Genomic DNA, 26416 nt, shown 5'->3' with positions numbered 1-26416 from the left:
TCAAGAACTGCCCCTGTGACAGCCCCACCAGGGGCAGAAAGCCCACCTCACACCACATCTGCTCCTTGCCCCATGTCTTTCCCATCTTGGTATCCATCACCACCGGCTGTCCCAGTGTTCAGACAGCAGCCCAAGCATGGATGTGGCTGCTCCCCTCCCCATGGCCAGGAGCCTTGAGAACCACATCATGCCATAGTCCAACTTTCCTCTCATGCTCCTTAGCCTACATGCTATAAACACTTATAAGGCTGTGAAATGGGCTGAATTGAGACCCCACCCCCCAAATTCGTATTTTGATGTCCTAAACCCCAGGGTCTCATAACATGACCATATTTAGAGATAGAGCCTTTAAAGATATGATTAAGGTCATATGGCTGGACCCTAATCCAATAGGACTGGTGTCCTTATAAGAAGAGGACATCAGGGCACAGTCACACTCAGAGGGAACATGATGTGAGGACACAGGGAGAAGACAGCTGTCTACAAGCCAGGGAGACAGGCCTCAGGGGAAACCAGCCCTGCCGGACACCTTGATCTCAGACTTCCAGCCTCCAGGATTGTGAGACAATAAATATTTGCTGTTTAAGCTGCCCCATCTGTGGAGTTCTGTCACAGTGGCCCCAGCAGACAGTGCTGGCCGTTGTCTCTCTGGACTTTCACCTGCACATCTTCCCAGGATGGCCTTTCCCTGATCTCTATGGGGACAACTCCTACTCATTTTCCAGGACTTCGCTCAGGCATTCTGAGAGGTTCAGGAAGCTTCTCTACAACACCCAGCTAGTCTATCCCCCAGGGAGCCTCCAGCTCCCTGGCAACCCTCCCCAGGGCTCCCCACATCATGGTCCAGACTCCTCCTGGACCAGATTCCTTGGGCGTCCAGTTGTCTCTGTGCCGTCAGTGCCCAGTGTGGTGTCTGGGGTATAGAAAGTGATCAGTGGACTTGTGTGCAGTGCGGGAACACACGTGTCGCAGCGGCAAACCAAGGGGGAAATGGAATCAATAATTATCACAGAAAGCACAATAGTCTATTTGAGTCAGACACAGCCATGGCGGGGGTGCTGCCCTGGCCTTTTGATCTGAATCAACTAGTAATCGCCTTGATGGTCTAGTTCACTTCGTATCCTTGACATGACTATGACTTCAGTCAAAGATAAACAGATCCATCTTTAGGGGAGATTTATTTGAACTGAGGCGAGGAGAGATACATTCTGTTTTTGATGCCTATCAAAATGTCTTATTGATTTTGTTTTCAGAAAGCAAGGATGACATCATACACTCTTGTTCCACAGGAAGCTTTTGAACCCCATTCCCTGCCTGCTGGGTGCAGACCCTTGTTACACCAGTGCCTGCAGAGCCTGGGTGCTGCCCGGCCCCATCCTACCTGGTCTTGGAGGCACCTTCTTGAGCAACAGGCTTACTGGGCTGGGCTGGGCTGTAGCCCTTTGTGAGCTTCCAGCTCCATGATGTTGCAAAACAGCCTAGCTTTTAAGTCTTGGGCTCTACTTGGAGTTTCTATATAGAAGGAATTTGGAAGAATGAATCACATAAAACCATGTTTATCCAGCCCTATGCTTCTCCTGTTGTTGTTGTTGTTTTTTTTTTTTTTGGCTTAACAAAAGGAGTTTATTTGTCTTACATATGAAAAAGTTCAAGGGTTGGTTCAGCAACCCAACAATGTCATAAAAGCCGATTATTTCTATCTTTTCACTCTTCCACCCTTATTATTTCCATGATGTCTTCTCTCAAAGCCTCATAGCGGTCATCATTAATGTCAAGGTATGGGGGTGGCTATGCAGGTGGAGAGGCTGTGCAGAGGATCAACTCTTTGGAGAAGAGGAAGTAAAGGAAGGGAAAGTCAAGCACCAACAGGATGTCTCTTGTGGGTATTAAAAAGAGATTGGAGAGATCATGGTGATCCAGGTGCTAAAACTACCAAGCAGTGCAGGGGAAGGACCAGTCTAGAGAATACTGCAGAAAGGAGGGGTAATGGATGACAATCATTCATTAACAAGAACATGACTAATCTTAGTGGAAATGATTTCAGTTTTTCACCATTGAGAACGATGTTGGCTGTGGGTTTGTCATATATGGCCTTTATTATGTTGAGGTAGTTTCCCTCTATGCCTACTTTCTGGAGGGTTTTTATCATAAATGGGTGTTGAATTTTGTTGAAAGCTTTTTCTGCATCTATTGAGATGATCATATGGTTTTTCTCCTTCAATTTGTTAATATGGTTTTTCACATTGATTGATTTGCATATAGTGAAGAATCCTGGCATTCCTGTGATAAACCCCACTTGATCATGGTGTATGATCCTTTTAATGTGCTGTTTGCTAGTATTTTGTTGTAGATTTTTGCATCTATGTTCATCAGTGATATTGGCCTGTAGTTTTATTTCTGTGTGACATCTTTGTCTGGTTTTGGTATCAGGGTGATGGTGGCCTCGTAGAATGTGTTTGGGAGTGTTCCTCCCTCTGCTATATTTTGGAAGAGTTTGAGAAGGATAGGTGTTAGCTGTTCTCTAAATGTTTGATAGAATTCACCTGTGAAACCATCTGGTTCTGGAATTTTGTTTGTTGGAAGATTTTTAACCACAGTCTCAATTTCAGTGCCTGTGATTGGTCTGTTTATATTTTCTATTTCTTCCTGGTTCAGTCCTGGAAGGTTGTGCTTTTCTAAGAATTTGTCCATTTCTTCCAGGGTGTCCATTTTATTGGCATATAGTTGCTTGCAGTAATCTCTCACAATCCTTTGTTTTTCTGCAGAGTCAGTTGTTACTTCTCCTTTTTCATTTCTGATTCTATGGAGTTGAGTCTTCTCCCTTTTTTTCTTGATGAATCTGGCTAATGGTTTATCAATTTTGTTTATCTTCTCAATGAACCAGCTTGTAGTTTTATTGATCTTTGCTATTGTTTCCTTCATTTATTATTCATTTGTTTCTGATCTGATCTTTACAATTTCTTTCTTTCTGCTAAATTTGGTTTTTTTTGTTCTTCTTTCTCTAATTGCTTTAGGTGTAAGGTTAGGTTGATTATTTGTGATTTTTCTTGTTTCTTGCGGTAGGATTGTATTGCTATAAACTTCCCTCTTAGAACTGCTTTTGCTGCATCCCATAGGTTTTGGGTCGTTGTGTTTTCATTGTCATTTGTTTCTAGGTATGTTTTGATTTCCTCTTTAATTTCTTCACTGATCTCTTGGCTTTTAAGTAGTGTATTGTTTAGCCTCCGTGTGTTTGTATTTTTTTTACAGCTTTTTTCCTGTAATTGGTATCTAGTCTCAAAGCATTATGGTTGGAAAACATACTTGATATGATTTCAATTTTCTTAAATTTACCAAGGCTTGATTTGTGATCCAAGATATGGTCTATCCTGGAGAATATTCCATTAGCGCTTGAGAAGAAAGTGCATTCTGTTGTTTTTGGATGGAATGTCCTATAAATATCAATTAAGTCCATCTTGTTTAATGTATCATTTAAAGCTTGTGTTTCCTTATTTATTTTCATTTTGGATGATCTGTCCATTGGTGAAAGTTGGGTGTTAAAGTCCCCTACTATGATTGTGTTACTGTCGATTTCCCCTTTTATGGCTGTTAGCATTTGCCTTATGTATTGAGGTGCTCCTATGTTGGGTGCATATATATTTACAATTGCTATATCTTCTTCTTGCATTGATCCCTTGATCATTATGTAGTGTCCTTCTTTGTGTCTCGTAATAGTCTTTATTTTAAAGTCTGTTTTTTCTGATGTGAGAATTGCTACTCCTGCTTTCTTTTGAGTTCCATTTGCATGGAATATATTTTTCCATCCCATCACTCTCAGTGTGTATGTGTCCCTAGGTCTGAAGTGGGTCTCTTGTAGACAGCATATATACGGGTCTTGTTTTTGTATCCATTCAGCCAGTCTATATCTTTTGGTTGGAGCATTTAATCCATTTACATTTAAGGTAATTATTGATATGTATGTTCCTATTACCATTTTAAAAATTGTTTTGGGTTTGTTATTGTAGGTCTTTTCCTTCTGTTGTGCTGTCTGCCTAAAGAACTTCCTTTCACATTTGTTGTAAAGCTGGTTTGGTGGTGCTTAATTCTCTTAGCTTTTGCTTGTCTGTAAAGGTTTTAATTTCTCCGTTGAATCTGAATGAGATCCTTGCTGGGTAGAGTAATCTTTGTTGTAGCTTTTTCCTTTTAATCACTTTAAATATGTCTTGCCAATCCCTTCTGGCTTGCAGATTTTCTGCTGAAAGATCAGCTGTTAACCTTATGGGGATTCCCTTGTATGTTATTTTTCCCTTGCAGCTTTTAATATTTTTTCTTTGTATTTAATTTTTGATAGTTTGATTAATATATGTCTTGATGTGTTTCTCCTTGGATATATCCTGTATGGGACTCTCTGCACATCCTGGACTTGATTGACTATTTCCTTTCCCATATTAGGGAAGTTTTCAACTATAATCTCTTCAAATATTTTCTCAGTCCCTTTCTTTTTCTCTTCTTCTGGGACACCTATAATTCGAATGTTGGTGCATTTAATGTTGTCCCAGATGTCTCTGAGACTGTCCTCAATTCTTTTCATTCTTTTTTCTTTATTCTGCTCTGTGGTAGTTATTTCCACTATTTTATCTTCCAGGTCACTTACCCGTTCTTCTGCCTCAGTTATTCTGCTATTGATTCCTTCTAGAGAATTTTTAATTTCACTTATTCTGTTGTTCATCATTGTTTGTTTGCTCTTTAGTTCTTCTAGGTCCTTGTTAAATGTTTCTTGTATTTTCTCCATTCTATTTCCAAGATTTTGGATATCTTTACTATCATTATTCTGAATTCTTTTTCAGGTAGACTGCCTATTTCCTCTTCATTTGTTTGGTCTGGTGAGTTTTTACCTTGCTCCTTCATCTGCTGTGTGTTTCTCATTTTGCTTCACTTACTGTGTTTGGGGTCTCCTTTTTGCAGGTTGCAGGTTCGTAGTTCCCATTGTTTTCGGTGTCTGCCCCCAGTGGCTAAGGTTGGTTCAGTGGGTTTTGTAGGCTTCCCGGTAGAGGGGACTGGTGCCTGTGTTCTGGTGGATGAGGTTGGATCTTATCTTTCTGGTGGGCAGGACCACATCCGGTGGTGTGCTTTGGGGTGTCTGTGAACTTAGTATGATTTTAGGTAGCCTCTCTACTGTTTTTTTTTAAACATCTTTATTGGAGTATAATTGCTTTACAACGGTGTGTTAGTTTCTGCTTTAAAACAAAGTGAATCAGTTATACATATACATATGTCCCCATATCTCTTTCCTCTTGCGTCTCCCTCCCTCCCACCCTCCCTATCCACCCCTCTAGGTGGTCACAAAGCCCCGAGCTGATCTCCTTGTGCTATGCAGCTGCTTCCCACTAGCTATCTATTTTACGTTTGGTAGTGTATATATGTCCATGCCACTCTCTCACTTTGTCCCACCTAACCCTTCCCCCTCCCCATATGCTCAATCCATTCTCTAGTAGGTCTGCATCTCTATTCCCATCGTGCCCCTAGTTTCTTCATGACCATTTTTTTTTTTTTAGATTCCATATATATGGGTTAGCATGCGGTATTTGTTTTTCTCTTTCTGACTTACTTCACTCTGTATGACAGACTCTAGGTCCATCCACCTCCAGGCAGCCTCTCTACTAATGGGTGGGGTTGTGTTCCTGTCTTGCTAGTTGTTTGGAATAGGGTGTCCAGAACTGTAGCTTGCTGGTCATTGAGTGGAGCTGGGTCTTAGTGTTGAGATGGAGATCTCTGGGAGAGCTTTCGCTGTTTGATATTATGTGGAGCTGGGAGGTCTCTGGTGGACCAATGTCCTGAACTTGGTTCTCCCACCTCAGAGGCTCAGGTTTGACACCCGTCCAGAGCACCAAGACCCTGTCAGCCACACGGCTAAGAATAAAGGGGAGAAAAGAAAGAAAGAAAGAAAGAAAGAAAAATATAAAATAAAATAAAATAATTAAAATAAAAAATAATTATTAAAAATAAAATTAAAAAAAAGAAGAGAGCAACTAAACCATAAAACAAATCCACCAATGATAACAAGTGCTAAAAATTTTACAGAAAAAAAAAAAAAAAAAAAACGGACAGACAGAACCCTAGGTCAAATGGTAAAAGCAAAGCTATACAGACAAAACCACACAAAGAAGCATACACATACACACTCACAAAAAGAGAAAAAGGAAAAAAAAATCTATATATTAAAAAAAAAGGAGGAAGAGAACAACCAAATAAATAAACAAATCTACCAATCACAATAAACTCTAAATACTAAACTAAGATAAACATAAAACCAGGAACAAATTAGATGCAGAAAGCAAACCCCAAGTCTACAGTTGCTCCCAAAGTCCACCTCCTCAATTTGGGATGATTCGTTGTCTATTCAGGTATTCCAGAGATGCAGGGTACATCATGTTGATTGTGGCGCTTTAATCCGCTGCTCCTGAGGCTGCTGGGAGAGATTTCCCTTTCTCTTCTTTGTTCTCACAGCTCCCAGGGGGTCAGCTTTGGATATGGCCCCGCCTCTGCGTGTAAGTCGCCTGAGGGCGTCTGTTCTTCGCTGAGACAGGACGGGGTTAAAGGAGCCGCTGATTCGGGGGTTCTGACTCACTCAGGCTGGGGGGACGGAGGGGTGCGGATGCGGGGCGGGCCTGTGGCAGCAGAGGTGGCGTGACGTTGCACCAGCGTGAGGCACGCCATGCGTTCTCCCGGGGAAGTTGTCCCTGGATCCCGGGCCCCTGGCAGTGGCGGGCTGCACAGGCTCCCTGGAAGGGAGGTGTGGAGAGTGACCTGTGCTCGCACACAGGCTTCTTGGTGGTGGCAGCAGCGGCCTTAGCGTCTCATGCCCGTCTCTGGAGCTCCTTTAAGCAGCGCTCTTAATCTCCTCTCCTCGCGCACCAGGAAACAGAGGGAAGAAAAAGTCTCTTGCCTCTTCGGCAGGTGCGGACTCCCTCCCGGCTAGCCGTGGCGCACTAACCCCTTCAGGCTGTGTTCACGCCGCCAACCCCAGTCCTCTCCCAGCACTCTGACCTAAGCCCGAGCCTCAGCTCCCAGCCCCGCCCGCCCCGGCGGTGAGCAGACAAGCCTCTCGGGCTGGTGAGTGCCGGTCGGCACCGATCCGTGCGGGAATCTCTCCACTGTGCCCTCCACACCTCTGTTACTACGCTCACCTCTGCGGCGCCGAAGCTTTCTCCCTCCGCCACCCGCAGTCTCCCCCTGCGAAGGGGCTTCTAGTGTGTGGAAACATTTCCTCCTTCACAGCTCCCTCCCGCTGGTGCAGGTCCCGTCCCTATTCTTTTGTCTCTGTTTTTTCTTTTGCCCTACCCAGGTACGTGGGGAGTTTTTGGCCTTTTGGGAGGTCTGAGGTCTTCTGCCAGCGTTCAGTAGGTGTTCTGTAGGGGTTGTTCCACATGTAGGTGTATTTCTGATGCATTTGTGGGGAGGAAGGTCATCTCCACGTCTTATTCCTCTGCCATCTTGAGGGTCTCCCCTCACTTCTCTTGTTAATCCTCATTCCTGAAACCTGTGTGGAGCTTTTTACAATAATTAATCACTTAAGGTTTTATTTCCTTGTCCCGTTGTCTTGGTGTTTACTGTCTGTTTCCCAGGATACTGACAGGGGAATGAAAAGAGCCCTTGACACGCTCTTTACGTGGTCTCTGCAGCTGTAGTTGGCAGAGGGGGACCTCTGGTTCACGGCAAGAAAATAGAGGTTCAGGTGGCCAGTTTGGTTTCTTGGCTGCATTTTCATGTGAGTTTCTCTCTCTGGGCTACACTTCATCTCAGGGGTGCAAAGGATTGCTAGACATGGTAAACAAAGGCAGGGATGTGGCCAGCGATGTGTGGTAATTATAGAGAATGGTCTTCAGGAGAGAGAATGGCTTCCCCAGGGACACCCCACCTTATCATGGAACACTGGTGTAGAGTCATTGAATGATGTGTGATATTAACGTGGATTGTCCAAAACACCAAGGACAGGGAAGATGTACCATGAAAGAGAACAGTCTGGGAAAACATCCTCACCTCTCCAAGCCTCAGTTTGTCCATCTCCAGCAGAGAGGGAGGAATGTGTGCCCGGAGGTCCCGAGGCTGGCACTCAGTCACGTGTATGAATGCTGGCTCTGGTGCCTGAAATAGCTGGGGTGCAGCAGGTGGTGATTCCCGCACACCTTCATGCTCCCTGGTCTTCCACTCCAGACTCCTCACTCTGCACGGTGCAGAGGGCGCCTACTCAAGTCACACAGCCTTGAGCTCGAATACAGGGTCTTTCTTTCCATGACTGTCTTCGCGAAAATTCTCTCACTTTTACAAGCCTGTTTCCTCTTTTGTAAGAGGGCAAAAATATCTGTCTCATTGGGTTGTTTTGAAGGTAGAAAAATACTAGGAAGCATCGAATGTATTTCTAGTTCATTGTCATACTCAATTCATGGTAACTATTATTACTTTTAGAATAAAATACCTCTCAACTCCAGAAATGCCTAAAACATATTGATATTTTTCTTTTTGATTTCTAGAACTGTCATATGCCAGATGCTCTTGGGATATAAAATTCTAATTTTGTGGAAATCAATTTGTGGGTCAAAGGGTTGGGAAGAAAGATACATCTTGTTCTGTTTTTTCTTCTTTTACTCTCTTCTCACAAAGTAAGAAACTGATCACTGGCAACCCTAATTTAAAATAGTGCTAAACATAAAGTACAAGTGACAGTGCTTATTTATTCTGGGGCTTTAAAACTATGCATAGTGAAAAGTGTCCTAGACCAGGGGTCAGCAAACATTTTCTGAAAAAGACCAGATGGTAAATACTTCAGACTTTGCAGGCCGTACTGTCTCTGTTGCAAATACTCAACTATCTCATTTTAGTACAAAAATAGCTGTAAACAATACAAAAATGTTGAGAATGGTTACGTACCAGTAAAACTTTACTTACCAAAACAGACAAAGGGCCGGATTGGGCTTGTGGGCTGTAGTTTGCCAACTCCTATCCTAGATGACACAGTTCAGCTTCCTATTAGCTGTGTGACACTGGCTTGTCACGTTCTCCTGCGGTACCGTACTATCCTCGTTTCAAAAAAGGGTCAGTCTGAAGATTCTAAAACAGTATGAAAGTGAATATATGCAAACGAATCCAGCACAATGCCAAGCATGAACTAATGGAACACACTCTGGTCTTTTCTGCCTTTTATCCACGTTTCTATTCTTGATTAATTAAATTCTGGAGTAGTGAAGGCATTTTATGTCATCTATTTGTAGTGAATGTGTACTGTGTTGGGAAAGATTCTGAGACTGTCTGGGCTTGGCTGGGAGGCCCGTTCGTGGCTGATGGCCCATTCTTGGGTTAAGCTCTCTTCCTGTTTCCCTTGTTATGTTCTTTGTAGTTCTATTGTTCAGTCATTTTCTTTTGGTTTCTTCTCTCCGCTTTGTCCCTATTTATTATCTCACAGCACCCTTGCGTTCATTTATACTGGGAAGTGCTGATACTTATAATGCTGGAGTAGGGGGCAGATGTTGGCATGGCTGTGTCTTTGGAGTTTTGTGTGGTTTAAAGTCTAATTTTCATTTGATGATTCATCAAAACGTGCATTTTTGTGGGTCAGTATTTTCTTAAGAAAGATGATAAAAGTGTTTCTACATGTATGTTTGTGAGATGTTGCCAAACTTATTTTAGACAAGACTCTTTCATTTTCTGAGATTCGTCTGTTCTTTTCTTGGCCCCCAGAATTCTCATCCTGAGTGGGACGAAGATGATGAGACCACATCATTTTCCCTGGCTTTCCTCATGTGCCTCCCACAGTGGGGGGAGGTGGCCTCCATCCATGCAGAGGGCAGGGAATGCTGGTCCAGTCCTACAGAGGCTTCATGTGCAGGTCAGTGTTTCTGGAAGATTCCTTTTCTGTGTTTGTAAAGTTAGGCGATTGCCACAAGACTGCATTTTGACACCAGTGCAGAGTTCAGGAGTCCTGCAGACCACCTTATGTTTGATAATTCACTAGTAGGACTCATAGAACTCACTGGAATCTGCTCTGCTCGTGATTATGGTTCATTACAGTAAAAGGACATGGATTAAAATCAGCCAAGGGGAGGGAGGTGGGGGCAGAGCTGAGAAGGGTTCCAAACAGGGAGCTTCCATCTATCTCCTCCTGGGGAAGTGTGGGTGGCATTAACTCCTGCTGGTAGTGCTGCGTGATAAGACACACACAGGATTGACAACTAGGGACACTCACCTAGGTGCTGGTGTCGGAGTTTCTCCTGGACCTTGATCACGTAGGCAAGGTTGACCAAACTTTGGTCTCCAGCCCATCCAGAGGAAGAGTGATGCTGCAATGGCCCAAAGCCCCCAGGGTGCGGGCGACCTTCCTGGCTGGCAGTACTCTGTGTGCTGTCACACGTCTTTGCTGGGAGGACCTGGTGCTGCCCTTAGTTCCCCTGGGACAGGACAACAGGAAGCTCTGCACTGGAACCCTCCTGGGCTCAGTTGTCTCATCTCTGATTTTAATCTGTGTCCTTTAACTGTAAAAAAACTACAAACATGAGGATAACAGCTTTCAGTGAGTTCTGTGAATCCTTTTAGTAAACCAGAGGGTGGTCCTGGGAACCCCCAGACTCTGCGGTTTATGTCAGAAGTGGGAGTGGTATTGGGAGCTGCCCTTCTAACTTGATAGTTGGTGTTAAAAGTGGGATTCACTAGACTGACCCTGTCTCACTGAAATATGTGGTTTGGGAAAAATGAGAGTGAGGTGGTGGGGACTGGAAAACATTTGATTTCTGGAAGGGCTTGGAGTCACCCATGGTATGAAAATGCAGCTTTGCTACAATCAGTTAATGGAGGAAAAAGTTACCAATGGAATTTAGAAATGATAGATTCAATTTTTGAGTAGCTGGCTCACTGACTGCATAAAGAAATGCAAAGTTAACTGGAAATAAGCCAAATATACAATCCCTTAGCTATTGTATTTTTTAAGAGTTAAAATGAAAATAAAGTATTAGGGAAGATCCTGATGCTGGGACAAGCTTGAATTCCAGCAAGTCTGAACTATAGCCACTAGTCTCAGGACTGCTACCAAAGGGAAAGTCTTACTGAAATGCCAGACAGCTAAGAAGTTTAGCATGATTTGTAAGAGAATGAGGAAAGACAAAGTAAGAGTCAAGGGATTTATTCCAGCAAGTTGGAAAACTTTGAATGGTTATTAAGAAATGAGGTTTTAAAAAAAGTGAACGTTGATGGGGAAAACAAAGGTTTTAATGCAGCACTATCAGAGACTGGGTGGGCAGACGGTAGTCTGGGGTGCTTCCCCAGCATGGAAAGGTCCAAAATAAATCTACTCTATTTGCCATACTTTGGAAGAATTAAAGAAGGCTCAGGTGACGATGAGAAACTTGGACTTGAATTGTCTTGGTCAGTGGCCCTACAAGCTAATCAGTGTAAGCATTGAATAAAGAAAGCTCCAGGGCTTTTTGTCCTGACTCCAACTTTCTCTTTCCTACCTGATGCAGTGGTCCCAGAACCAGGGCTGCAACAGCAGATGCTGAGAGCCAGCACAATTCCAAAATAAGGAACTGTTAACTTTATATTTAAATCTTACGTCAGAATTCCTAGGGATTCTTGATTTCAGCCTCTATATGAAAATTAGAGGAATTAGTGGAATCCCCATCTGGAAAAATTGGGGTTGACAGTGAATGCAGCTGTTTGCCTCATTGTTGAGATAGCCCACCAGTTCTGCACTAGTGTAACCCTGCCCTACATGAATGGGCTTGGACTGGGTTGAGGCATTGCTAGACTAGTATTACTGCCTGCAGTCTGGACCAATACTAATTAGAAGTCCCTTCCAAAGGTGGAAAAGTGTGGGTAAAAATCAATGACAAATGGAGAGAAGGAGAAAGAGTAGCTGAGGCTGAAGGGATGAATAAAAAGGTTATGCCACAAGGACAATCCAATATTACACTGGTGCCTTGAGAGGGATTCAGAGCAAGAGATGATGTTGTCTCTTAGCTCAGTGATACCGGATGCCCCCGATGGTGAAGCTATATATTGCCAAGACAACTTCTGCTTTTGGAACCTGACAAGGTCAAACAGAAGCCTGCAAACCTGAATGGCATTGCTCTGGGAGACATTTGGTCATTTGGTCACATGTGAAAATGGCCCGGACCAATTGTTAATGACTGAGTGGGACTTGAATGACACACCAGTATCTTTTGACTCATTTTCAAGTTACATCTACTACTGTCCTAATATGTGGGTAACACTAGCCTTTTTGGTAGGATTCAACTTCCTTGTAGGAAGTTTATGGAACAAGTTTATGATGATATTGACATCGATGAGCAGATGCATCAGGAGACTGGGCTACGACATCCTCAGGATGTAATATACAAGTGAAAAACGACAGGCAGAGGAGGATTGGGACTAGCTAACCAGAAGTTAACTTCCATGCTAAATAGTTCTGCACAAACTTATAATAAGGAACAAATACCTGCAGATTGGGGTGAGGGGTGAAGAGTAATCAAATTAGTAGGAAAATATGGACAGTGTATGAAATGACTTTATAGGATGGATTAGTTGTTTCTTTAAATCTGTCCCTACCTGATTCTGACTCTTCCGTATGTTAGGTGCATTCGTACTGATACTATTGGTATATCTGTCACAGAAATTCTGTACAAGATGTGGATGTTCAGATAAATATAAATATTTTGCTGTAAGAGCTTTGGGTGTTTCTCATCAGGGAAGCTTACCTGAGCATCACGTCCAGAATTTTTATAGGGCCTCAGTCACACAGACATGGTTGATTGCCCATGTGGACACTTTATTCTCCAGCCCTTTCAGGAGTCGAGCTGATACTCCATGGCCAAATGGCTCCACCATAAATTATGTTGTTAGACAGCCCAGTGTGGCTCAGGACCCAGGTAAACACTCTTATCAACAGAACATTCCAAGGGCCTAAATATCACTCCTAGGAGCCTGGGCAAAGGACAGATTCCTCTTTGGGAAGGTTAATTCCTCACTGCCCAGTGTCAGTCAGTGGAATAGGACCCAGAGCATATTCACAGTTTAGGATTTAATACAGCAGAAAGTGTAACAGGCATAGATGTTGACATGGAAACATGGCTGCTCTAAGATTCTGCAGGTTCTAGTGGGAGCTTGTTGAGCTCATTATCATGCAGTTACAAACATGTTGAGCTATGTAGGATTTCTGAGCGATGACTGATTGCTGATCCAGAATTTGTTAAACACATATTGGAAGACTAAGAAGCCAAGAAGGAGGCACTGAGATAGCCCAGGAAAAATTAGGTTTGCAGAGGTCAGAAGGTGACCTAGGTGGGTTTGGATCTAAGAGATGAGAGTGTAATATCCAGCCCACACCTTTTAATAACAGGCATTTTTCCTACCTTCAGGGCTGGCCTCTACTCTCACCCACAGGATCTCCAAGTGGAGAGAAACGCTTGCAGGCAGTGACCTTTGATGTGTACCTGTCACTCCTTGCTCTGTCCTGAAGAGCAGTATATGACGTGTCTGCTTTCCCGTTCCCCATGCATCCCCTCAGGGCCCCTGCTGCACTACATGCTGAGTCTATGGGACCCCTCGCCATCCCCTCCCCTGTCAGTCATGGTCGTTCTTCCAGTGCAATGCCTGTGTGGTGTATCCAGTGGGCTTTGCGTGGTGCAGACACAACAGCCCTGTGCCTGTGAGTTTGCTCAATATAGGTTATTAGGCAGCCGTTCAGCAACTCTTACTTTGGGAAGAGTAAATGAGGACTGTATTTTTATTCAAATGTTTCTTCATGTTTTCATTCATTCACCCGGCATTTTTTTTCAGCATTTATAATGCAGTGAATGAAACACTTTGGATAAAAAAGAGTGTAATCAGTTACTTAAATAATTCAGATACACTCCTTATCTCAGGGTGTAGAAGTTCCACTGAGGCTGTTTCATCCTGGGTGGAAATTGTGCATCGAATTTGTAGTTGCAGGTAGTCTAGTCCTTCAAAATGAGAATTATCAAAAACATGGGACTCCTGAATCTTTCAGGAATAGCCAATACAAAAACTTCTCTGGAGTTTAGGACACAAGGAATTCTCACAGAGAAACAACACGTGCTGAAAATCAAATCACAATGAAGTGTTGAAAAAGATATGCCGAGTAACTTCCAGTTTCACCTCCAAGATGCAGAGCTTGTGAATGGTGGTCGCTAGCCTTACAGCAAGAAGAAGAAAAAACAAATCAGCAACTTTTACTGGACTCATCCGAGAAGTGAGGTCACAGCGCAAGCTGTCCCCTCAAACCTAGAGAGGCAGATACATCCAGAGAGATGAGGCAGACGAGAGCCACTTACCTGGAGCAGAAGACACTTGATGCCATAAGCTGATAGAAACGCTTAGCTGTAACGTTCACTAACTTTTGGAGGTCAAGGGTAAGCTAACCATGAGGGTGAGAAGGTCCAGGGGCTCAGTGATATAAGGAGCACCACACTTTTGCATACTTTTCTTCTAGAAATTCATTTGCTAGGGCTGCTGTAACAGAGTACCACAAACTGAGTGGCTTAAAATGACAGAAATTTATTGTCTCACAGTTGTAGAGACTAAACATCTGAAATCAAGGTTTAGCAGGGCTGTTTCCTTCTGAGAGTTGTGAGGGAAGGATCTATTCCATGCCTCTCTCCAAGCATCTGGGGGTCTCAGGTGATTCTTGGCTTGTAGATGTCCATTGTCTCCCTGGGTCTTCACATCTTCTCTCTGTGTCTGTGTCTCAATCTCCTCTTCTTATAAGGTCACTGATCATACTGGATTTGAGCCACTCCAGAGACCTCGTTTTAACTTAATTACCTCTGTTAAGACCCCACTTACAAATAAGGTCACATACTAAGGTATGGGGGCTTAGGACTTCAACATGTATTTTTGGAGGGACACAATTCAACCCATTGCAGAACTCAAACGGGTTCTCATGGGGAGGATTAGAAAAAGCTCCCGATATGGCCCTGGTGGGGTGAAGAGGAAGAGTAGCCATTGTGACCCTCTCCCCAAATATTCCCCTTAAAAAAAACATAACCTCCAGGAGGAAGGACCTTACCAGAGGACAATTCTGAAACCTTATCCCCTGTGAGGGCAGGGAATTCCACCCACTCCAGCCTGTTTCAGCATTGTCTCATTTAAGGAAATAAAAGTCATAATCAACTGGAGAGTGGCTTCAAGGACAGGGATTAAGGGGCATAGGGAGGGGTAGTTCTACCCCTTGAGGGAAACCAGAAATACTTCTGAAGGACACACACCATGACACAGACCAATCAAAGTACTGAGATGTAACCAGAAGATTAGAGAGTGCGCTTTCTCCCTCTCACCATACACCATCCTAACAAGCCACCAGTAATAATGAGTAGATTACAGCTGAAAAATTTGAAAGACAAAAACTCTCTATGAGGCAGTTGTATCAAAGAAAGGGGTCAAAACAAGCTGACTGGAGGAATTTGAAGCCTTGGGTGCCTATACTTACAGCAAACATTAAATATATTTCAACACCTAGCCAGATATACACACATCTTCAGGATAAAAACCTGTTTGTTTCAATAACTCTTACTCTATACAACATGTTTGTATTTTAATAAAAAATGACAAAGCATGCAAAAAGACAAAATAAACAAAACAAACTCAAGAAATCCATAATCTAAAGAGACAAAAACTTGTCAGAACTAGAGTTGATAAGACACAATGGTTAGAACTACCAGACAGTGATTTTAATATAACTGTGTTAAGTGCTAAAATAACAATAATTTAAAAATATAATGTGCAAGGTCAGATGGATAATGAAAGAAAAGAAAAGAAAACTATAAAAATGTATCAAAAGGAAATGCCAGAAATAAACAAAACAGTAACAGAAAAGAAGGATGTCTTCGATACGTCCAAGGAGAGAATTAATGAGCTTGAGTGTAGGTCAATAGAAACATCCCCAAATCATACGCAAAGAAAAAATTAGCAGTAAGAATAGTGATAAAAAAGAATACAATGTCCAAGAAATGTGGGATATTGTGAATAAATGTATAAAAAATTTTAAATGCATATAATCGGAATGCCAGGAAAAGAAAGAGAGAATAAGGTAGAGAAAATATCTGGAAAAATAACAGCCAAAAACTTTATAAAATTTATGTCAGACGACAAACCTCAGGTCCAAGAAGCTAGACAAACACACTGAAACTGCAGAAAACAAAAAAACAAAGAGAAAATTTTGAAAGAATCCAGAGAAAGGATGCACACCTTACTTATAAAGAAATAAGGATAAGTACTACCATAGATTTGTCATAAGTAAGTATGCAAGCAAAAAGAAAGTGGAGTAAAATCTTTAAAGTGTCAAAAGAAAAAATATTCCTACAGAGAATTTCATAGTCAGTGAAATTATAGCCAGTCATTTCTCAAAAGTGAAGCAGAAATAAAGACTGTCAGATAAACAGAAAATGAGAGAATTTATTTTAAGCTTATCTGCTTTGGAAGAAATTCTAAAATAAGCTTTTCAGGAAGAAGAAAAATGGTATAGATCAGAAACTTGGATCTATATAAATAAGGGAGAGAATTTGAAAAAAACCCAAATAATTGTAAAAGATATTTTAATTTTCTTATTCTTATTGATCAAAAAGAGAGCTGTCTCTTAAAGCAAAAAGAGTAATAATTTGGAATTTTATAGTATATGCATAATTAAAATGAATAACAACGTCACAAGGAATGGGAGGGAGAAATTGGAAATATTCTCCTTAAGATACCTGCACTACACATGAAGTAATAAAGTGTTATTTGAATATGAATTTAGATTATTTAAAAACTATTATAAGTGATAGGGCAACTACTAACAAAGTTACAAAGAAGTATAAATTATATGTTCAGAGAGAAGTTAAAATGGAATCAAATAAAATGCTCAATTAAAACATGAGAATGTAGAAAAGGGAGAAAAAAGGAGAATTAAAGAACAAATGCAATAAATAGAAAACAAAAAGATGGTTGATTTTTATCACTAAACTTAAAGATGACTGGCCTAAATTCACCAATTAAAAGTCAGAGATTGTTACAGTAGATTAAAAAAAGGGGCTGAACCATATGCTGCTTACAAGAAACTCATTCTAAATATAAAAACTCAGGTAGGTTAAAAGTAAAAGGGTGGAGAAACTTATACTATACTAACACTAATCAAAAGAAAACTGTAGTGGCTATATCAGTTTCATATAAAGCAGACTTTCAAACAAGGATGATTTATTAGAAATAGAGAGGTGCATAACAGTGAAAAAGGGGCCAATTCTGCAAGAAGATATCATCTCCAACATGTATGCACGTAACAGCAGAGCCTCAAATACATGAAGCAAAATGAACAGAACTGAAATGAGAAGCAGGAAAATCCACTGCTATAGACTGAGGCTTCAATAACCCCCTATTAGTCATGGATAGATCAAGCGAGCAGAAAATTAGTAAGGATATATATTACCTGATTGTATCATCAACCAACCTGATCGAATTGGTATTTATAGAACATTTCATCCAACAACAGCAGGATACATATTTGTCTCAAGTACACAGGGAACATTCACCAAGATAAACCATATTCTCAGTAAAAATCACACTTCAGTTGAAAGTAATAGAAAGTACACAAAATACCTTTTTAAGTAACAATGGAATTAAACAAGAAACCATAGGAGAAAAATAGCTGAAAAATACTCAGATATGTGGAGATTTAACAACACATTTCTAAAAAAGTCCAAGGGTCAAAGAAAAATTAAAACCAATTTTCATTTATAATATAACCAGTACAAATAAAATACTTGGTAAAAATCTAACAAAATGTATATGCGAGATCTCTGTGTGTAAAACTAAAAAACACCAAAGGAAGAAATCACAAAAATATTTAGATAAATAGAAAGATATTCTGTATCCATGGATTGGAAGAATAAATATTGTTAATATATCAGTCTTTCTAATTTCATCTATAGTGTCAATGCAATCCCCATCAAAATTCTAGCAAAAAATTGTTTTTTGTAAAAACTACTGAACTTAGTCTATAATTTATATGAAATGCACAGGTACTAGAATAGGGAACACAATTCTGAAAAAGAACAAAGTTGGAGGACTCACATGGCCAGGTTTCAAGACCTACTATAAAGCTGTGTTAATCAAGAGAGCAGAGTGAAAGTACAGACATATAGATCAATGGTACTACCTGAAGAACCCAGAGAAAAATCTACACAGATCTGGTCAACTGATTTTTTACAAAGATGCAGAGGCAATTTATTGGAGAAAGGAGAGTCTTTTCAAAAAATAGTTTTGCTACAAGTAGATATCTACATGCAAAAAAATGAACCTCAACCTTTCTTCATGCCATACACAAATATTAACTCAAAATGGGTCACAAGCCTAGATATAAAATACAAAACTATAAAACTTCTATTAAATAGGGGATAAAATTTGCTTGATCTTGGTGATGAGTTTTTATTTTATTTTATTTTTTAAAATAAATTTTATTTATTTATTTTTGGCTGCACTGGGTCTTCGTTGCTGCACGTGGGCTTTCTCTAGTTGCAGTGAGCAGGGGCTACTCTTTGTTGCAGTGCACGGGCTTCTCATTGCAGTGGCTTCTCTTGTTGTGAGGCATGGGCTCTAGGCGCATGGGCTTCAGTAGTTGTGGCTCGTGGGCTCAGTAGTTGTGGCTCACGGGCTTAGTTGCTCCACGGCATGTGGGATATTCCCGGACCAGGGCTCGAACCTGTGTCCCCTGCATTGGCAGGCAGATTCTTAACCACTGTGCCACTAGGGAAGCCCTTGATGAATTTTTAGATTTAGATACAACACCAAAACACTCTCTCTGTAAGAAAAAAGCTGGTACGTTGAATTTTATTAAAACTTAACACTTTTTCCCTCGTTAAAGACACAATGAAGAATCCAAGAAACTCAAACTGGGTATTAAAAATATAAAATAAATAACTAAAGATAAATGAGAAATTTAAAAATTCATCTGAGAGCACTATCAGTTATTTTTTGTGAGTAAACCAAAAACATTAAACAAAATTGAAAGTTTCTTAGAAAAAATATAACTTAGCCAGAAGAAACTCAAGAAAAAAATTAGTTTAAAATATTAGGCCAAAACTGTGTTAGAACTAACTTCTATGAAAAAGTTATGGAAAAGTCTGCACTTAACGTTTTATAAGCTGTCACAGAATATAGCTTAGGAAGAAAAATTGTCAAAAGCATTTGTGATGTTTAGAATAATCTTGATCCACAATTAGACAAAGACATGAAAACCAAGGATTATAGGTACGACTTATTCATTCATTTATTCTTACATTTCACTAGCATCTACCATGTAGCACCAGGCACTATCCTGAAGCTCAGGATACACCAACAGAACAGATGAAGAATTCTGTCCACGTGGAGCTCCCTTTGTAAAAGGGAGAAACAAAACAATCAATTAATAGAATAAGTGAGTAGGTATCTTAGTGTATTGGGTGATTAATGCAATGCAGAAAATAGAGCAGGTTAAAGTTTTACTGGCATGCTGTTGGCTTTGCAATTTAAAATTAACTAGTCAGGGTAAACTTTAAGAATACCTTTTCTGACATGGCTTGCAGAGGAGTGAGGGATAAGCCATGCATTTATGTGGAGGAAGAGGCAGAGGGAACAGTCACTCCAGAGGCTCCCAGGTTGGGTCCTGCTCAGCACAGACTAGGAAGAATAAGTAGCCCAGGGTCTGCAGAGAGGGTGTAGGAGGTGATCACATGGGACCTTCTCAGCATGGCACAGACGTGGGCTTCTACTCTACATGAGATAATCTGCCATTTCCTGGGTTTGAGCCAAGGAGTGATAAACTCTGACTTTTTTTATAAGGCTAATTTGTTGCGAATGGATGATAGGAAACCATGGTGTGAATAATGGGACCAGTTAGGAGGTTCTTAGAGTAATACAGGTCAGATAGGTTGTTTGCTTGAGGAAGGGCAGTAGCTGTGAGCATGGTGAGAAGTGCTTGGATTCTGGCCTGTTTTAAACCTGGACCCACAGGATGTACTTATGTCGAATGAGACAGAGTTGACTTAGGGTGACTCCAAAGTTTTTGGCTTGAACGACCAGAAGTTGTCATACAGAATGGAAATAGGAAAGGCTGTTGGAGCAGTTTTTAGGGGGCGAGATTAGGAGTGAGGCTGTCTTGGCCATGTTGGGTTTGGGATCTATTAGGCATCCTAGTGTGGGTGTTGTTTGGGCTACTGATGGACACATGGAATTCAGGAGGACGTGTGGGCTGCAGAGGGAAAATAAGAATCACTGGCTTTGAATGGTCTTTGAAGTTCTGTGTCTGTATGAGATTATCCAGGGAATGAGTGTAGGTAGGATGTCAGAAAACTACAGATGGAGCTCTGGGCACACTGACGGGAAGAAAAGAGAGACCGACAGGAGGGGTGGATGAGGTTGATCCCTGGAGCAGGCAGAGAACCAAGAATGAGTGACGCTCTGGAAACACAATGATAACGTGTGTCCAAAAGAAGGCATTTGTCTTGTGAGTCAAACAACGCTGGTCAGGTAAGATGAAGATGGACATTTGACTTTGGGTTGCCGACATTGCTGATGACTTGACCAGCACAGCATTACAGATACAAAAGTCCTAAAATAAACTTAAGAGAACTGAAGCCAAGGATATTCAGCAGATGTCACGACTGTGTTGGGTTTATCCTGGGAAAGCAGAGGTGAGAACGGGAGAGGTGAGTCATTCTGCCATCCACCTCGGCCTCCCACCATGAAACACCTGAATGTCCAACATGTCAGGAAATTCTTGAACCACAGTAGCCACACATCTGGTCTGTTTTATCTGCCTGTGTCCCTGCAGAAAATCTTTCATTAACTCTTTGTTGCCTCCCAGAGAAAGTCTGAGCTCTTACCTTGCTGTGCAGGCTTTCCATTCTCTGCCCCGTCTTTTTCTGCAGGCTTGTTGCTTATGATTCTTTGACCCTATGTGCATCCTACGAACCAGCCGTACCGACTTAGAGTCCTCTGACCAGCTACACGAGGTGGGGCTTCCACATTATTACATATGCTTGTGGATGACACCATTGTTGCTCAGTGAATACCCAATTCTCCTCCACAGTCTCTGCAATAGTCTCTGCAGTGTTGGGAAAACTGGATACCCACATGCAGAAGAATGAAATTGGACCCCTATTCTTACACCACTTACAAAAGTTAACTCAAAATGGATTAAAAACTTAAATGTAAAACCTGCAACTATAAAACTCCCAGAAGAACATATAGAGGAAGAGTTCCTTGACATTGGTATTGGCGGTGATTTTTTTGGGATATGACACCAAAAACAAAACAAAACAAATCCCAAAGCAACAACCCAGCAACAAATACAAAAATCAACAAGTGGGACTATATCAAACTAAAAAAACTTCTGTACAGCAAAGGAAGCAATCAAGAAAACGATAAGACAATCCACTGATGGGAGAAAATATTTGCAAATCATATATCTGATAAGGGGCTAATATCTAAAATACATAAGAAACTCATATAACTCAATAGCAAGAAAAGCAATCTGATTAAAAAATGGGCAGGGCTTCCCTGGTGGCGCAGTGGTTGAGAGTCTGCCTGCTGACGCAGGGGACACATGTTCGTGCCCCGGTCCGGGAAGATCCCACATGCCGCGGAGTGGCTGGGCCCGTGAGCCCTGGCCGCTGAGCCTATGTGTCCGGAGCTTGTGCTCCACAACGGGAGAGGCCACAACAGTGAGAGGCCTGCGTACCGCACAAAAAAAAAAAAAAAAAAAAAAAAAAGGCAGAGGAACTGGATAAAAATTTATCCAAAGAATACATAGAAATTTCTTACAGGTACATAAAAGATGCTCAGCATTACTAATCATCAGGGAAATGCAAATCAAAACCACAATGAGTTATCACCTCACATCTGTTGGGATGGCTTTTATCAAAAAAACAAGAGATAACAAGTGTTGGTGAGGATGTGGAGAAAGGGAAACACTGTGTACTGTTGGTGGGAAGGTAAATTGGTGCAGCCATAAGATCCAGCAATTCCCATCTCTGGGTATATATCCAAAGGAAACGAAAACAGAATCTCAGAGAGATACCTGCAATCCGATGTTCATTGCAGCATTAGTCACAATAAGCCAAGATACGGAACAACCTCAATGTCTCAGGGCCTGATTAGAGCAAAAGGTGGAGGAAGCCTGAATTGGCTCTCTCTGTCTGACTGCTTGAGCTGGGACACTAACCTTTTGCTCTCACCCTGGGTCTTACACCATTGGCTCCCCTGGTTCTCCAGCTTTCAGACTCAAACAGAAATTTGCACCAATAGCTTTCCTGGGTTTCTAGCTGGTAGACAGCAGATTGTAGGGTTTCTCAGCTTCTATAATCTCATAATCATCTGAGCCATTTTTTAATAATATTATATAAATTATATTTATAAAATATATGAATATATATATAAATTATACAAATTATAATTTATAAATTATATATGAATATTTATGTCTTAATCTATAGATTAATGGACAATAGGGACCACAGATCTGTAGCTTTTTTTTTTAGATTTTGACTGTTGAATAATTTTTTAATTGAAGTATAGTTAATTTATAATATTGTGTTAGTTTTAGGTGTACAGCAAAGTGATTCAGTTATATATATATATATTTTTTTCATATTATTTTCCATTTATTTTCATGGCTATTGTAAATAATGCTGCTGGGGTACAGGTATCTTTTTGAATTAAGAGTTTTCATCTTTTCTGGTTATATGCCTAGAAGTGGGATCGCTGGATCATATGGTAACTCTAGTTTTAGTTTTTTAAAGAACCTCCATACTGTTTTCCATTGTGTTTGTTCCAATTTAGATTCCCACCAACAGTATAGGAGGGTTCCATTTTCTCCACACCCTCTCCAGCATTTATCATTCATAGGCTTTTTGATGATGTGAAGTGATACTTCATTGTGGTTTTGATTTTCATTTCTCTAATAATTACCAATGTTGAGCATTTTTTTCTGTACCTGTTGGCCATCTGTATGTCGTCTTTAGAGAAATGTCTATTTAGGTCTTCCACCCATTTTTTTGATTGGGTTGTTTTTTGTTGCTGTTGCTGTTATTGAGTTGTATGAGCTGTTTGTATATTTTGGATATTAAGCCTTTGTCAGTCACATTATTTGCAAATAATTTCTCCCATTCTGTAGGTTGTCTTTTCATTTTGTTGATGGTTTCATTTGCTGTGCAAAAGCCTTTAAGTTTTGTTAGGTCCCATTTGTTTATTTTTGCTTTTATTTCTTTTGCCTTGAGAGACTGACACAGATCTGTATTTTTGATAAAATCTATAGGTGACTGTAATCCAGAAACACTAGTCTAGAATATATAATTTCCGCAATGCAAGATTCTTGAGATAGGATCAGCTTGGTAACAATCAAGACCAGCAAGGGTGTCCAAGGATTCTAGAGTTTTTTGCATAATGAACAGTCGAGTTCTTTCCACTGACTTTCCTTTTAATTCTCCCATTCTCATCACTAATATATTTTTGGTATACTTTATAGTGTCCAAAATGTCTCTGAGGCTCTGTTCACTTTCTTCATTCTTTTCTTTTTGAGCTCCTCAGACTGACTGATCTCAATTGTTGTTTCTTCAAGCTCACAGATTCTCTCTTCTGTGTGCTCAAATCTGCTGTTGGACCACTGTAGTGAATTTAAAAAATTGTAGATATTGCACTTTCCATCTCCAGAGTTCCTATTTGGTTCCTTTTTATATTACCCTCTTTCCATTAATATTCTTTATTTGTTGAAACATTGTTCTTTTCCTTCAGTTCTTATCCATGGTTTCCTTTAGCTCTTTGGGCAGATTTAAGACAGTTGATTTAAAGTCTTTGTCTAGTAATTCCAATGCTTGGGCTTCCTCATGGACGGTTTCTATTAATTTCTTTTTGCCCCCTGTGCATGGGCCATACTTTCTTGTTCCTGGTGTGTTTCCTAATTTTGTGTTGAAAAGTGGACATTGTGAATGCTATGATGTGTCAGCTCTGGAAATCAGATTCTCTCTCCTTCCTGGGGTTTTCTGTTACTGCTTGCTGTGAGTTGTTGTTTGTTTCATGATTTTCTGAACCCTGTTTGTAAAATCTGTATTCTTTGTTGTGTTAACTGAAGTCTGTGTCCCATTAGCTTAGACTCCCAGTTTCTTCAGACTGGCTCTGTGTTGGGGCACTCCTTCCATGCCTCGCTGGGCATTTACAGCCCTGCCTTAGCCTTCACTTCCTGTTTGCACAGTTCCTGAGGGTCAGTCAGGCATGAAAGTTTAGGGTTTTCTCAGGCCATTTCTAAGCATGCATCCATCCCTCTGGCACTAGCAGCCTGCCCCAGGGAAATGGGCTGCTACCCTCATACCTGCCACTTTTCTTAGGAGTGGGGGAAAGTAGGAGGGCAAATTAATATGCCGTAGCCCTCTTTAACACAACACAGTGCTTCTTTCTTCATTGAGGTTCCCCTCGTTGTTGTAAGTTATGGACTAGATTCCAGAGTTCTGCAAAAGTTGATTCTGGCAGTTTTGTCAGCTCGTTATTTGTTTTTATGGAGGAAGAAAGATGTGGAGTTTCCTACTCTGCCATTTTCAGTGATGTCTAACATATTTTAAATCTCACTTATACACAATTTCGTTTAATACACCCTTTATTTTACAAGTATTAACATCATTGAAATGTTCAGCAATTCTCTTTTTCTGAATTTCTTCCCCTTTATCCTTCATTCCCAGTACTCTACTCTTTGCTTGTATGTGCAGATCTCCATGCTAATTTAAATACTCTGTACATGTCCTTCAAGCCACTAGATATACATTTGTCTACAGATATGGGAATTTTTGAAAATGCAAAGTTGTCTTTTGTGGCATCAACAAAATTAGCACAGAGTTCTTTCCCTCTTTCCCCACTGAGTAGCTGGAGCATTTAGTCTATCAAAGATTTCTGACACTTTGTGGTAGGGCCTTTGGTTTTTCTCCATCATTGTTCTTAATCCTAGAAAATCACATCCATCTTGGAACATGTTCCTGTCCATAGCACATTTTTTTTCTGGTTCAGCACAGGGACTGCAGTCCCAGTGATATTTCCTGAACCAAGACTTCTCAACCTTCATGAACACAGGGTCAACTCCAAGTATGACACAGAATCACTTCAGTTATGTGTGCGCGTGCACATACACACACACGCGCCATCTTTGTTCTGTATCCCATTAATCTTCAATTTCTAATGCAGGAATAGTTACTGGATTCCAGTGACATGCAGGGAGATAAGGCACACATAGCTCTCTTACTGCAGAAAAACACAGGTTGGTATTTACCAAGCCCTACGCCAGGTTACACTGTCATCCTGCAAAGTTCCCTGGCTGACTTGGGAAGCAGCCAAAACTTCATGAGAAGAGGTGACATCCAAAACGCAGCTGAAAGATGAGTGGGATTACGTAAGTGGAAGAAGGAATCGCTGGCTGAGTGACCCGAGAATGAACCAAGAGAGGGAGGTAAGAAGCCACACAGGGATGAAGCGTGAGTCAGGATACTGAGAAAAGCAAGGGATCCTTGGGTACCACGGGTGGGTCTGCAAATACAATCTGGTATCGAATATGAAAGCTATCTTAAGTTGTGCCAAGGAGATTGGGAGAGAACTGGCAGCTCTGTGGAGGGCGGAGACCAGCTGGGAGATGCTCAAAGCCAAGACAGAAGAGAGGTCATTGCCACTGTGCAGCTGAGAAGGATAGAGGGCAGCTGCAGACATGATGGAGAGCAGGATGCAGGTTGAGGAGCCCTGGGAAGTTGAGGGCTGCAGGAAGTTGCCAACAACTAGAAATTTCAGAAGTATCGTGACCAGAGGTGTGGATGAAGTGTGTGTCCATGGCACAGTATGAAACTGCTAAATTTCACCCCCGCTTGGGGATGCACCAACACCCCCAGCATCATGATAGGCAACATTCCCATAGGGTGACAGGTTCAAGGCTGGTGGGAATGGATCTCAGACTAACCCACCGACACCGATGCCACTGAGTGTCAGTGTCCTGCTGGCGTCTGAGAACAGGATGATGAGAAGCCTCACCTCCTGCCCTCCAAGTGACAATGAAGCGAGGAGGCATCTTTCTAACCTGAAGTTTCCCTGAATCGGGTGTAGCATTCTGTAGCCCAGGAGGCCCCAGAGCAGAGTCCTGACCCTGGTAACTTGTGTCTTCTCTCTTCTTTTCTTGGTCAAACCACAGGACAACATGCAAACTTGATTTCCTCAGCTAATTATGTATACAATTTTTCTACATATACTTTCTATGACTTTCCAGGGCTTTGGAAACAACTTGAGAAAATTATGCCATAAAATCAACAAACAAGATTTTAAATGGTTTTCCTTTCATAAGACATGATGAACCACAATTAGATAAAAATGTCATTTTACATTTCAGGCCCTGCTGGTACCA

Source organism: Delphinus delphis, chromosome 9 (assembly GCF_949987515.2).
Source record: "Delphinus delphis chromosome 9, mDelDel1.2, whole genome shotgun sequence".
Taxonomy (NCBI): domain Eukaryota; kingdom Metazoa; phylum Chordata; class Mammalia; order Artiodactyla; family Delphinidae; genus Delphinus; species Delphinus delphis.
The sequence above is the reverse complement of the archived record's forward strand: the minus strand, read 5'-3'. Positions refer to the sequence as shown.